At 41.9% G+C, this 13,987-nt stretch overlaps 1 long non-coding RNA gene and 1 pseudogene across 1 annotated transcript in view; one reads left to right on the forward strand and one right to left on the reverse strand.

Annotated features, from left to right (window-relative positions):
• The window catches only part of LOC110206798 (uncharacterized), a 35,349-nt gene that overhangs the window by 7,988 nt on the left and 13,374 nt on the right, over positions 1 to 13,987 (forward strand). The gene's annotated exons all lie outside the window — the stretch shown is intronic.
• LOC110206797 (large ribosomal subunit protein eL43 pseudogene) lies at positions 8,465 to 8,744 on the reverse strand (annotated as a pseudogene).

The raw sequence follows: 13,987 nt of genomic DNA on the forward strand, positions 1-13,987 counted from the left end.
TTGACCTCTGAGGCCCCTTTCAATTTCGAAATTCTGAGATTTGGTGAAGGTTTCCCAGCGGAAGGATGACTGTGGGTTGGGAAGCCAATGTCCCTTCCTCCTTCAGCGCCTGGGTTACTCCTCTTCTAATTTGCTTTGGCCACATACTCTCTGGCTCCTCAGGCTTCACTACTGAAATCCCTTTGATTTCCTTCTCTGGCTCATTTCCAACATGACTGATAATATGCCAATTTGAATGTATTAACATTTGAAATGGTTTTAAGCATTAGAATGCCCTCCACTGCCCAATTCAAGAGGATAATTCCTTCAGTCATTGTTAAAAATTAATGTACTTTTTTTTTTAAGCTTGCACAGTTCCTAGCTACTGGAAGAAATTGTAGCCAGGGCTGTATTCAGTGATTCTCCAGTGTGCCATCCTAAAGCCTTATTTCTCAAAGGTCAGGATGAAGTGGCATTCCTGAAGGCTATAGCAGTGAAGCATAAGCTTTGGTGAGTCCTAGCCAGCTGGAAAGGCTTTGAGAACAAGCCCTATGTTGGGCTGCAAGTGTATTCTGTCTGCCCGAGGAGCAGCCTGGCTAATTCTAGAGTGGCTCATCATTCTTGGGTTGGTCACCAAGTGAATTTTTTTCAGTCAATTAAACTCAAGGTAACCATCTGCTAAGTCAATGGAGGGGCTGTGATCTGACTCAGTGAGGTGCTACCCACCCTGATGGGAAATCTGATTCCTACAGTATTGAAGTGACAGCTGACACAATGTTGATGCTCTGGCATCTTGGCTCTGGGTATTTTTTCTGGCTTCCCCCATGCCCAAAATACTCTTCTTTCTCACCTTTGCCTACTGCCTTCTCTGTATTCCTTTAAGTCCCAACTAAAATTCCTTCTACAGGAAGCCTTTCCCTACCCCTCTTAATTCTAGTGCCTTTCCTCTGTTGATTATTGGCTAGTTTTCCTGTGTATAGCTCATTTGTACATACTTGCTTGCTGTCTTCCTCATTGAATTGTCAGCTCTTTGAAGGAAGGGACTGTCTTTTGCTCCTTTTTGTATCCCCAGTGCCACATAGTAGGTACTTAATAAATGCTTATCAACTGACTAATGGTGGAAAGGAGACACACAACTGCTGGATGGTACTCTTTTTTTTTTTTGGTTGGGCAATGGCGTTAAGTGACTTGCCCAGGGTCACACAGCTAGTAAGTGTTATGTGTCTGAGGCCAGATTTGAACTCAGGTCCTCCTGAATGCAAGGCCGGTGCTCTATCCACTGTGCCGCCTAGCTGCCCCCTGGATGGTACTCTTGTTTCTATCCTCTGTTGTCTCAATAAAGTTGGTGCAGTTTCAGGTTTTAATGGCTTAAAATGACACTAAGGATTTTTGGGATACTCTACACAAGATAGTCCCAGGTAGGAGCATAAGAATGTCCACCACTCCAATGGAACTGGCCAAGGCTGAGTGGCATAATGGATAGTTATAGAACTGGAGTCAGGAAAGCTTGGGTTCAAATGCAGCCTCGGACACTACCATTATGACTCACCTAATCCTCTGTTTTCCCCGTATGTAAAATGAGGATAATAATTCCTGTAGTGGGAAGCTAGCTGTCACAGCAGAGAGAGTACCTGGCCAGGAATTAGGAAGACTCTTCTTGCTGAGTTCAAATCTGGCCTCAGACACTTAGTAGCTGTGTGACCCTGGGCAAGTCACTTCACTCTAAGTTTTCATATCTGCAGAGTGAGTTGGAGAAGGAAATGGCAAATCAATCCAGTATCTTTGCCAAGAAATCCCAAATGGTGTCCTGAAGAGTTAGACACTACTGAAACCACTGGACAGCAACAACAACTATCTGTAGCACCCATGTGGGGGTGAGTTGGGGCATCCCCAAAGTCTTACTGCAGTTTTAAGCTGAAAACAGCACAAAGACTTTGGGAACACCTCTGTAAACAACAGCCATTGTTCTTAGGAAAGTGCAAACACCCCCTGAATCCTTAGACCACTGTACTATTGTTTAACACTTCTCTTCCCAACTTTTAATTGAGAGAACTTTAGGAGGGGGCTTCCAGCTGGTACTTAAGTGCCCACAGATGGAGAGCAATGCCTCCAAAAGCCCTAATATGATTACCACTCAGAATGCTGTGCTTACCTAATACAGATTCAATGTTTCATACATTTCTCTTTCTTCTCGTCTTCTACATAGATGGCAGTTGGCTAGTGCTGGGCCTGGAGTCAGCAAGATCTGAATTCCAATGCAACTTCAGACACTTATAGCTGTGTGACTCTGGGAAAGTTTACTTCGCCTCAGTCTGCCTCAGTTTCCCTAAATATAAAATGGGGATAATAATAGCACCTACCTCCCAAGGTTGTTGTGAGGTGTTTATAAATGCTTATGTCCTTCCTACATGGAAATGCTAGTTTTATTTGATGTGTAAGTTCAGAATAAAAGGAAAAGAAAATAAATTTATAAAAGAATAATAATATGCCACTTCCACTTGAGAGACTATTTAATTATGTAAATTCATTGGCTCCAGGGAAACTGAGCTGAATTTTAGATACCCTACCCAGGCTGATCTATTCAGTTGCATTTTATATGAGTCTACAATATTACCAGCTTCACACTAGTACATTTCTGAAATTTCATGGTCTAAATTATAATGAATACTATCTTTGTGTTTCCCTTTGATAAATAGGAGGAAATTCCCACATGAATTAGAGATGCTAATTTGTTAATTGCCTCCCTGGGGTTCGACTGTGACATCATCAAAGCATTTGTCATTGTTATGGGAGTAGTTAAAAAAATGATGATTGATGATTTCTGGAAATAAGCATTCTTTTTTAGCCGTCCAATTCCCGATATTGGTTCTGTCATTTTGTCCGGCCAAAAGAACATTGTTCCTGTGCAATTTGGCCACAAGATATGGCTCCCCCCCAAATGAGTTTTAAGCAAGAAAACACTGCTGTGCTATTTGCATCAAACAAAACTTCAACCAGTGGAGGCTAGTGGGAGGAGGAGATGAGTCTGAATCACTTCCACGTCTAAAATACAGAATATTTTTAAAATATGTATTTAATATTTTATTTTTTTGCCAATTATATGTAAAAACACGTTTTAACATTCTTTTTTAAAAACTGAGTTCTAGGGGCAGCTAGGTGGTGCAGTGGATAGAGCACCGGCCCTCGATTCAGGAGGACCTGAGTTCAAATCTAGCCTCAGACACATAACACTTAGTAGCTGTGTGACCCTGGGCAAGTCACTTACCCCATTGCCTAGCCCCCCCCAAAAAAAAGAAAGAAAAAAAATTGAGTTCTAAATCTTTTCCCTCTCCTCCCTTTCCTTCCCCCTCATTGAGGATGCTAGCAATTTCATATGGATTATACATGTGCAGTTATGCAAAACTTTTTTCCATATTAGTCATGTGAAAAAAAAAAAAACACAGACCAAAAAAAAATGCCCTCAAGAAAAATGAAGAAAGTTTTAAAAAGTGTGCTTCAATCTACATTCAGATCCCATTAGTTCTTTCTTTTGAGATGGATAGCAGTTTTGATCATAATAAAATATAGAATAGGGGCAGCTAGGTGGCGCAGTGGGTAGAGCACCAGCCCTGGACTGAGGAGGACCTGAGTTCAAATCCAGCCTCAGACACATAATACTTCCCAGCTGTGTGACTCTGCGCAAGTCACTTAACCCCAATTGCCTCACTAAAACAAAAAACAACCAAAAAAACCCCAACAGAATATTTTAAAAGAAATGGTGAAACTGATGAAGGTTGTCTCTGACACCTTCTGACAGGCTTTTGTTTGTGCCGTACTAGACTTCTCACTGGATCCTTTTCTTTCCCTGAGCTCTCGCCTCTCTTTCTGTGTGACAAACTTTCTTCCTCCAGCTCGTTCTAGGCTTCTTAAAATTCCACTTGGTCCTCGAGGCCCAAGTAGCTAGGTGGCACAGTGGATAGAATGCTAGGCCTGAAGGCAGGAAGACCTGAGTTCAAAGTTGGCCTCAGACAGCTATGTGACCTTGGGCAAGTCACTTCACCTTTGTCTGCCTCAGTTTCTTCAACTGTTAAATGCGGATAATAATAGCACAAATGAGACAATATCTGTAAAGCATAACTTAGCACAGTGCCTGGCACGTAGTAGGTACTATATAAATGCTAGCCATTATTATTAGATAAAAGGCTACCTACTTCACAATGTCATCACCGACTCTCCCAACTCAACATCACGTCTTTTTTGCATTGTTACTTGAGAAAAAGGATTGCTGAGTGGTGAGTTCCTTGAAGGCCTTATACTTCTTTGCATAATACCTTATGTTAGAGATGAGCTATACGGTATTATGGGTTTATTGGTCTGGATACGTGCCATGCTTTCTCCCTAAATGTGGCATTTATCAAACTGATGCATGGCCTGTAACTGATATTATTTTTCAGTGCATACCTTTTTCTTTTTTCTTTTTCACAGATTTCATTTTAGGGTTGCAGCTTTTATTTGCAATTTTTATTTATTTATTTTATTTGTTTATTTTATTTGCAATTTTATTTATTTTATTTGCAGCCTACATTTGGAATGATAATAGAATAATGTTTATATTATGAACCTCACAGGGTTATTGTGAGCATTAAATGAAATAGTCTATAGAAAGTGCTACACTGGGATGAGAGCAGGCCTGTGGTTTCATGGATAAAAGGAACTCCCAATGAGAAAATCATCTCCCCTTGCAGATCAGCACTTAATCTGTGACTTAAATCTTTAGAGTACTGCCTGGCTTAAGTGACTTGTCGGATGGAGGACACAGCCGATGGGTGTCTGAGAAAGGACTCGAAATCACTTGACTCTGGGCTTGGCTTGCTATACCATATTGCTTCTCAGACTAACAGAGATATCAATAGCAATAGAGATCTCTCTATAAATACATACAACCTAAACTTTCAGAGCAAACGAGGATATCTAGAGGAAGGTTACAGGCAGAGCTAGGAGGTGCTATCCAGCTTTGAAATCACATGGGTAGAGGGAACGAAGCTATAATTCCAGCCGTCTCGTACATTCTGCCGGTGAGAGAGAAAAGCAAGAAACTGAGCTAGCCATCTCCTTCCAGGCAGGCTGGCAGCTTTGCTCAGAGAAGTCACTGGATGATTGAACGATAAGAAAATGTAAGTGAGAAATAATCCTCAGCCCATCTTTACTCCTCATTTCATCTCATGAAATAATGAGCCCTTCTCACTGATGTGTCTCTGGGGGGCTTTACTGTTTCTTTTAGGCAATCCATGACTTGTGCACTGAGCTGTAACTAGAGTAGGACAACTGGGTTTTAACTTGAGGGCAAGCAAAAATATACATCAGCTGAGCTCCTGGCCTTGTCTTCCCACTTCACAGGAGGTGGTCTCCTAAACAGAGGCATCATAATATCTTAAGATTTCTACTTTGAAGCTAGCATTGGGATCCTCCCCCTTCCCCCACAACCATCACATATACTGTTAATTTCGGAATATGTTTAGTGTTGTTTTCTTTGAATGCTATTTCCTCCTCTTTGCTCCACGTGCTAAAATCAATAATTATGGCTCTGTCTCTGGGCTGCCTGGGAGAAAAGACTTTCTCTAAGGGGACCTGCTGAAGTCTCTGCATTTGAGGTTGGGTAAAACAGCAGTAACCCCAAAGTCAGATAAATCCTAAAAGGAGGAGCCTGTGATGTGACATGATGCTTGCTAGGTGCTGCCTCTGCTCCTACATGACCTGTGCAGATCGGAAGTCCATTCTGTGTCTCCATTAGGGGCCATGAATCAAAGAAGAAATGCATACACATTATCCACAAGCCAAATCTTTCCAAAAATAAGTACTGCATAGCAAGTGGAAAGAGTATTTTGTGTGTGTGTGTGTGTGTGTGTGTGTGTGTGTGTGTGTGTGTGTGTGTCTGGGACAATCAGGAGAACCCCTGCTCAATTTTGTTCCCCCAGGCAACTGGGTGAGATTATAGCACATAGACTTTTGTCAGAAGGGAGCATCTCCCATGGAGCTAGAATGCACCTTGCTGGTAGGACATAGGAAACTTCTGATTGATTTCTAATAACTAAGACTGTCTTAAAGATTAGTGGTAACTGAGATTTGGTAGGCATGGAGAAGAATCTTTGGTCTGGGTCCTCTTTTCCCCCACTTTCTGTCCCTTGAACTTCTAGATCAGAATGTGTAAGACTAGGGGTTTTCTTCCCTTATTTTCAACATCCCTACCTCCCAGAAGCACCCCCCCCCCCCACCAACAGCATAGCAGAAACACATGGCAATGAGAGACATGTGTTTGCCCAGATGGCCTGAGACCAGAGGTCATAGACCCACTTCGCTTGCCCTTCCCTGACAATTCCTGGCTGAGTCTTTCTACCCGTTTCCTTTTGTCTTCACTGGTCCAATGATTAATGATCCTGATAAATGGATTTCTCCTCTCCTTGGAGTTGTTTCATGACTAAGCCTGAGTTCCAGAGCTTCTGAGTTCAAGAGGCAGGCATTAGCTACTCATAAGGAGAAGACTTCTATAACAGCATAATTCCCAAAGGAGAAAAGGGCCTCCAGAAAAACTCTGTAATTGGAGGACTAAAGCCCTGTCATGGCTGGATGGGAGATCTAGACCTTAGCAATCCTCCATGATAATTATTCAGTTTCTCAGACATTGCAGATCTGATGTCAATTTGAAATAACTTTGCCGATCTCACAAAAAGTGTTTTTTTTTATCTTTGATGGGGAGTATAATTGGCAACTTGAGTATTTTATGTTTCCTAAATTAATTCATGCATGACTGTGAGTCCTTTGCATCTTATCCATGGTCTGTAGTGGAGAAAATGAAAAACTGACATACATATTGTACACACTTATGCGGAAACCCTAGATATGTGCCACACAGAAATTTTGTTTTAGAGATTTTCCTGGAGGAATATATATAGGCACATTAACAAACCTGAGACAAACTAATTTCTCTGAAGTTAGATATCCAGAATTGAACCTGGTCAGTGTGAACCCAAAGTCCCTTATAAGGGGACTGTGGAAGCAGTCTAGCACCTCCAAATAATTGAAGTGCCTCAGTCTAAAAAAAGAACTGGTGCTCTGAAATGGGTTCAGCACACCCCTTGTAATCTTGTTTACAGCCTGAAATTGCTTAACATACTCTTTCTTTATAAATAGTGCAAAGGCCACATTTGATCTAGGCTGGTGGAGGTGGTACCATACAAAGTCCATGTTGTTGGGCTTGGAATAATAATGCTGGGCTACATTCTCATACAGTCTAGCTGTATGTACATGGCACACTTAAGACTAGTCTTGTGTGTCTGGTTTACAAGCTGTGCCCTTCATAACTTTTCATTATAAAATATCTATTTTATTATCTGTCTTTTTTTTTCTTCTTGATGCCTTTTTCAGTCACACAATCTTTTGATACAGAACATTTCCTGTACCATTTCTGAGTAGTCTTGGAGACTTCAGAGACCTTGAACTTCTACATTTTCCCCAATTTGTTTGTTTTTCAAGTCTCAGAGGTGGTTTTTTTTTTGTTCCTACAGCTAAACCAAGCCCTTCAGAATTTATTTCATTAATGTGTCATTAAAGCAGTTCATTGAGTTCAAATTTGGCCTTAGACACTTACTAGCTGTGTGACCCTGAGCATATCACTTAGTCCTATTTGCCTCAGTTTCCTTATCTATAAAATGAGCTGGAGAAGGAAATAGCAAACGACTCCAGTATCTTTACCAAATAGAGTCATGAAGAGTCAGACATGACTGAAAAAAAAATAAACCTCAAACCAAGATAACTGAAGTCAAGAAGATAGGATTCTAAAGTTGTTTCCTACATGTGACCTCAGAATCTCATACTATCCTGTGAGGTCACTATGGTAGTCATTATTATCCCCATTTCCCAGATGAGTAAGCTAAGACTAAGGGAGGTTAAATCACTTGTTGAAGATGACTACTTGTTGGGTATGTTTTCATTGGGATTCTTGTTCAGATACAGGTCGATGACCTCTAAAGTCACTTGAGAAACTTAGTAGGTAGCAGAACTAGGATTGGAGGCCAGACCTCTTGACAGAAGTCTAGTGTTTTCCCACCATTCCACACTGCCTACCAAGATAAGACATTTAGATGACACTAAGTTTTACAAAACATTTGACCTACACTATCACATTTGATCCTTGGGACAACCCTGTTTTTTTGTCCTGATCTGAAATTTAGTTGGTGTAGACAACTCTATGTGAGGATGCTCCCTGTACCAATGTAGAAGGGCATCTGGTACATGTGATTTGCGTGGGGCAAGCACAGCAGCTAGGATCTATCAGAGCTAGGTCCTGAACCTAAGTGTTCCTGACCGAGGCAAGCTCTTCTATCTATACCCTACTACCTCTCCCTGAAGATGCAATAAGTTAGTATCGTTCCCATTTTTAAATTTTTTATTCCATAAATTAACCCATTTATTGTTGGACTATGGGCTACAGATATATGATAAGAAGATTTTATTGGTCTTTCAATTCCTTCAGTCTTCTGATGGCAGATTTGACTGTGACTGCAGAGGTGGTATTGTAGGTCCATGCAGCACCAGCTACTGTCTTCCTACAGGATCCACAATGCCAGATACCCACAGCCCATCTCTTCATTTTGGTCTTGCCACAGAAGGAACAGGTATACTTGGCATGCTGGCTAATTTCAATTTTCTTCACCATTTTTCTGAGGGATGTACCATAACTGTGTTCCATATTTACCAACAATTCCAACCTTCTTGGTACATTTAGCCATCTTGCCAGTTGTGGGGCCAGAGCCTGGAGAACTATTGTTCCCATTTTGTAGATGGGGAAACAAGGTCAGAAAGGTTTAGTGACTTATTTATGGTCACTGGGCAAGTAAGTGCCAGAGCTGAGATTTGGACCAAGCTCTTTCCCACTCTACCAGTTTTTAAGAGATCAAACAAATCAAGCTTTTGTTGTTGTTCAATCATTTTTCAGTCATTTCTGGCTCTTTGTGACCCCATTTGGGGTTTCCTTGGCTATGCTACTGGAGTGGTTTGCCATTTCCTTTTCCAGTTCATTTTCCAGATGAGGAAACTGAGGCAAACGGGGGTAAGTCACACAGTTAGGAAGTGTCTGAGGCCAGATTTGAACTCAGGAAGAGGAGTCTTCCTGACTCCATGCCCGACATTCTACCCAGTGTGCCATTTAGCTGCCACCAAGCCAAGCTAACAAGTATTAAATAATCAGTAGGTGCAGAGTACTGCGCCCAGAGGCTATCAGAGGAGTAGCCAACAGTCGGTGTCTTTAAAGAGCTTACCTTCTAATTATAGAGATAAAATGTGTATGAAAGTGAAAATTTACAAATTCTTCACCTGTAATTTCATCCATGTGGAGACTTCCAGGTATGAAAATTTCCTTCACCAATGAAGATTGGCAACTGATCTGTAACTCTTACCTGAGAGTTGCCCAGCGCACTGAGAAGTTGCGTGACTTACCCTTGGTCATATCAGTTCATGTCAAAACCAGGACTGGAACCTAGGTCTTGACTCCAAAGCTGGCAGAGTCAAAACTAGAAGCTTTTGGACCAAGGGTAGAGGTGGGGATGGGGTATACTACTCATCTGAGATATAGCTACTGGAAGAAGGAAGCACCCTATTCTCAGACAGTGCATTGGTGTCCTTTAAATTTCAGCACAATGGAGCAAAGCCCCAGTTACCCTGCCCTAGTTATGACACTGAAGTCTAGTCCTCTGTACACTACGCTTCCTCTCAAAAAGATAACCTAAGGAGGAATATATTCAGATATTGGATTGCATGAGACAGGCTGTGTGTGCCATAGGGAACAAAAAAGGGAAAAGATGATGATGGCAAAGAATATGAATAACTGCATTCCACCTATGCTTAAGGGAGCAGCTAGGTGGCTCAGTGAATAGAGCACTGGGCTTGGAATCAGGAAGACTCATCCTCATGAGTTCGAATCTGGCCTCAGACACTTAGGAGCTGTGTGACTCTGGACAAGTCACTTAACTCTGTTTCCCTCAGTTTCCTCATCTGCAAAATGAGCTGGAGAAGGAAATAGGAAACCACTCGAGTATCTTTGCCAAGAAAACCCCAAATGGGGTCATGGAGAGCCATGACTGAAAAACGACATTTATGCTTAAAATGTACATGCATGCTTAAATGTATATAAATATGTGCTTAAAATGAATTAATTTGATATTATGGCATATATTTTGTCCATCCAATTTTCCTTTATAAATTAGTAAGAACACTGTGATATAGTAGGGATGTAGCCATTAAATTAGAAAAACCTGGGTTTGAATCCTTTCTCTCTGAGGTACTGACCACGTGAGCAAGTCTCTTAAGCTCTTAACTTAAGCTCTCTTATGAATTGCAGAGTAGATTTTTTTTTAATAGTCTTACAGGTATATCAGCTAGGAACCTTTCCTTCATGAAAGGTTTGTCCACAAAACGAAAGCTTGAGCTCTGTCAAGAACTCCATTAAAGTTTCTTGACCCTGTCTGTTGTCCTGAACTTTTTTTTTCAACCTGTGGCCTAATGTATGCAGATCTAATATTTTGAGAATAGAGTTGGGATGGAAAAATTCTGAAGCAGAGAACGAAGCTTCATTCCTGAAAAGGATTTAATCATGGGGGTTGGGGATTGCCAGACTTTGTCAGCTTCTTGGAATATCAGCCTTTTCTCAGAATTGACCTCAGTGACTTTGCATTTGGCCTCAGGACTTTCACCTTTCTACTGATTTCTAAGCTTCCAGGGTTATTGAACTGAAGGCACTCTTCCTCTGTCATAAACTGCCTGGCTCCCTAGGTTCAGAGTTCTATCATCCTCAGTCCCCATTCGCTTCCCCCCACCCCTTGGTCTTAAAAGTAACTAACTACTCTAAAATGGGCATCCAGTGCTAATTCCCTTCTATCCTCAATCACCCCATACTCCAGACCATGTGAATGGGTTTCTAGAGTTGCATTACAAGGAAAAAGAAAATAAACAAGTTTAGAGAATTTCCTACCTAAATATTGTTCTGGGCAGCTAGGTGGCATAGTAGATAGAGTACAATCTTTCTGGGGTCAAATCTGGCCTCAGACACTTACTAGCTGTGTGACCCTGAGAAAGTCACTTAATCCTATTTGCCTCAGTTTCCTCATCTGTAAAATGATCTGGAGAAGGAAATAGTAAAGCACTCCAGTGTCTTTGCCAAGACCCCACATAGGGTCACGCATGACTAAACAACAAGAAAACATGGTTCTCCAGACCTAGTCTGGCCTCTCATCATTCACTCTTGGACTGGCTCCCTCGTGGCCCCAAAGAGAATGATGTCTGGCACCAGAGCACCAGAGAATGTGGCTATCCATCACACCTGGAATGTCCTCCCTCTACCTTTGCCTCTTGGAATCCTTGGCTTCCTTCAAGACTCAGTAAACATTACTTTCCAAATGAGACCTTTCCTGTTCCTCCCACAGCTGCTAGAATTTCTGCAGCTCTCATAGTTTGCTTGATACAACGCATTCTCAGGTGTTGAAACCTGGGCTCCTGTTCAGCCAATGGAGAAGGAGAATGTTTCTCCCTTCTTCCAATTGAGAGAGGACATGAAATGCAAAAGATAGATGTGTTTCTATCACTTCAAAAGTTAGAATAATTCAACATGATGCTCAGGTCTCCTTCCAAAGTTCACAGTAGGTAATCCTCTTTTTCTTTTAGTTCTAGTGATTGCTTTAGCTGTGGTAACACAGCCCAGCTATTTTCCTACCATATTGCAGTTTGAAACTCGTAATCAACCAACAAGTATTTATTAAGCACCCGTTATATGCTGGTAGGCCTCTTGCTAAACAGTAAGAATAGCTAGCTAAGATTTATAGGGAGTGTGTTAAGCTCTTTACAAATATTATCAACATTTGGTCTTCACAACAACACAGGAAGTAGAGTACAATATTATTCTCATTGTATAGTTGAGGAAACTGAGGCCAAGAGCAGTTAAGTGACTTGTCCAAGGACACACAGCTAATACATATCTGAGGCCACATTTGAACTCAGGTCTATCTGACTGTAAGGCCAGGACTCTATCCACTCCAATACCTAGCTGCCTCAAGGTAAGAGATAGAAAGACAAAATAAATATTCTCCGCACCTTCTTGCTTATAGAGAGAATATTTCTGATTAAAACAAAATAAAAATAAATCTAGTCCTTTGAAAAGCCTTCCCCTTGGGCTTCCCAGAAGGAGTCTGTAGGTATCTTGTGGGTACCTGCCCAACCCCAGGGCCAGACACTGGTCTTTTGTAATATTCACATTTATAATGTGATTTAAGGAGTCAGTTGATCATTTGCTTACTCATTGAAGTATTCTTAGTCTTTCTATAAATTCTGGTGGATTAGATCGGACCCCGTAAGCCAGATGAATTGTGTAGTAACTGGGTCCAGAAATAGTTAAGAGCAGATTAACCTTCTTCTGCTTCTGAGTGCCACGATGCACATGGGAACACTTGCTAAGTCAAACATCTGCTGGCGCCTATGGAACGTTTTGATGGTCCATCAGTCCACAAGCATCCATCGAGTGCTTACTTCACGTGGAACATTGTTCTCAGGGGCAGGGACGCAAAGGCAAAACAGTTCTTGCCCTCAAGGAGTATACAGTCATAGGGAACTAAAAGGGACCTCAGCGGCTATTTCTCATTTTCCAAATGAAGAAACTGAGGTTCCATAGAGGTTAAGTGACTTGGAAAGAGTCACATGGGTAATAAGTCTTAGAGGCAAGATTTGAACCAAGGTCCCCCTACTCCGATGCCAGTTTTTCCAGGGTGCTACTCAGTCTAATGAGGGAAACAAAACATACATGTATGGAAATACACAAAACACAGGCAAGGGAATTTTGGGGAGGGAATAGGCGCTAACAGCCGGGGGGGAGCAAGAAAGGGTTCATGCAGAAAATGGTACTTTCTGAGTACTGAAAGCTGCTAGAGATACCAAGACAAAGGGTAGAGAGAGATTTCATGCCTGGAATGGAGTCAGTTAGTCAATAAACATTTATTAAGTGCCTACTATGTGGTAGCCACTGTAGTTCCCGCCCTCACAGAGTTCACAATCCAACTGGGGAGATAATAAGCAAACAAACATGTACAAACTATACACAAGATAAATTGGAAATATCTTAGAGGAAAGGTACTAGAATTAAGAGAGGTTGAGAATTTTGTTGTTGTTTGTCCTCTGAGTCTAGATTTGAACTCAGGTCCTCCTGAATCCAGGGCTGGTGCTCTATCCACTGCTCCACCTAGCAGCCCCTGTCCTTTGTTTTGTTAAATTGGGACTTAATGGAAGGTTGTGTTTGTCCTTCCTTCTCCAAGAGGACCATGACATCAGGGAGATGATGACATGACTTGCAATTGACTTCGATTTGAGTGAGGGAGAGCTGTGCAAGGTCACCAGACTCACTTTCTCCTCCAGAGCCATCTGGGGTCCAGTGGCCAGATATTCATCAGGAGGACTGCAGATGGCCTGGGATGCAAAGGGAGACCCAGGCCCTTTTAAGCTAAGGTCTTCTCAGATCCTCACTTTTAGTGAAATAATATCCATTCAGTGAATAGGCCTCTTTAAGAAGTGAGTCAAGGGATAGCCCCTTTAATTGAAAGAAAAAAAAATCAAATTGGGATGGGAAGAGCCTCAGGGTTGCTGTCCAAAAGAGAAACAGTTACCATTTACATTCACTCTGAGCAAGGAGGGCCCAAAAAATAACCATCAAGTGGTGCTTATGCAGGGACCTATCATCCAATCTATGAGCTCCAGAGTGAATTGGGTTTAATGCTTGGTCTTTGAGAAAGAAATCTAACAGGTAAACCCAAGAGAGGAGAGGGACAGGAAGAGGTGGAGGGGGAGGGAAAGGGGGAAGAAGAGGGAGAAGGGGACGGGGAGGAGACCATGAGCTGTTACCCAACTGGAACTGGCCAGCTAGGTCCCTATTCAGGCAGGTCAGAGTTGAGTAGGGAGAGCATTCCAAGCATGGTAGACAGCCAGATAAAATACCAGG

Source organism: Phascolarctos cinereus, unplaced genomic scaffold (assembly GCF_003287225.1).
Source record: "Phascolarctos cinereus isolate Bilbo 61053 unplaced genomic scaffold, phaCin_HiC Scaffold_5;HRSCAF=322, whole genome shotgun sequence".
Classification (NCBI taxonomy): domain Eukaryota; kingdom Metazoa; phylum Chordata; class Mammalia; order Diprotodontia; family Phascolarctidae; genus Phascolarctos; species Phascolarctos cinereus.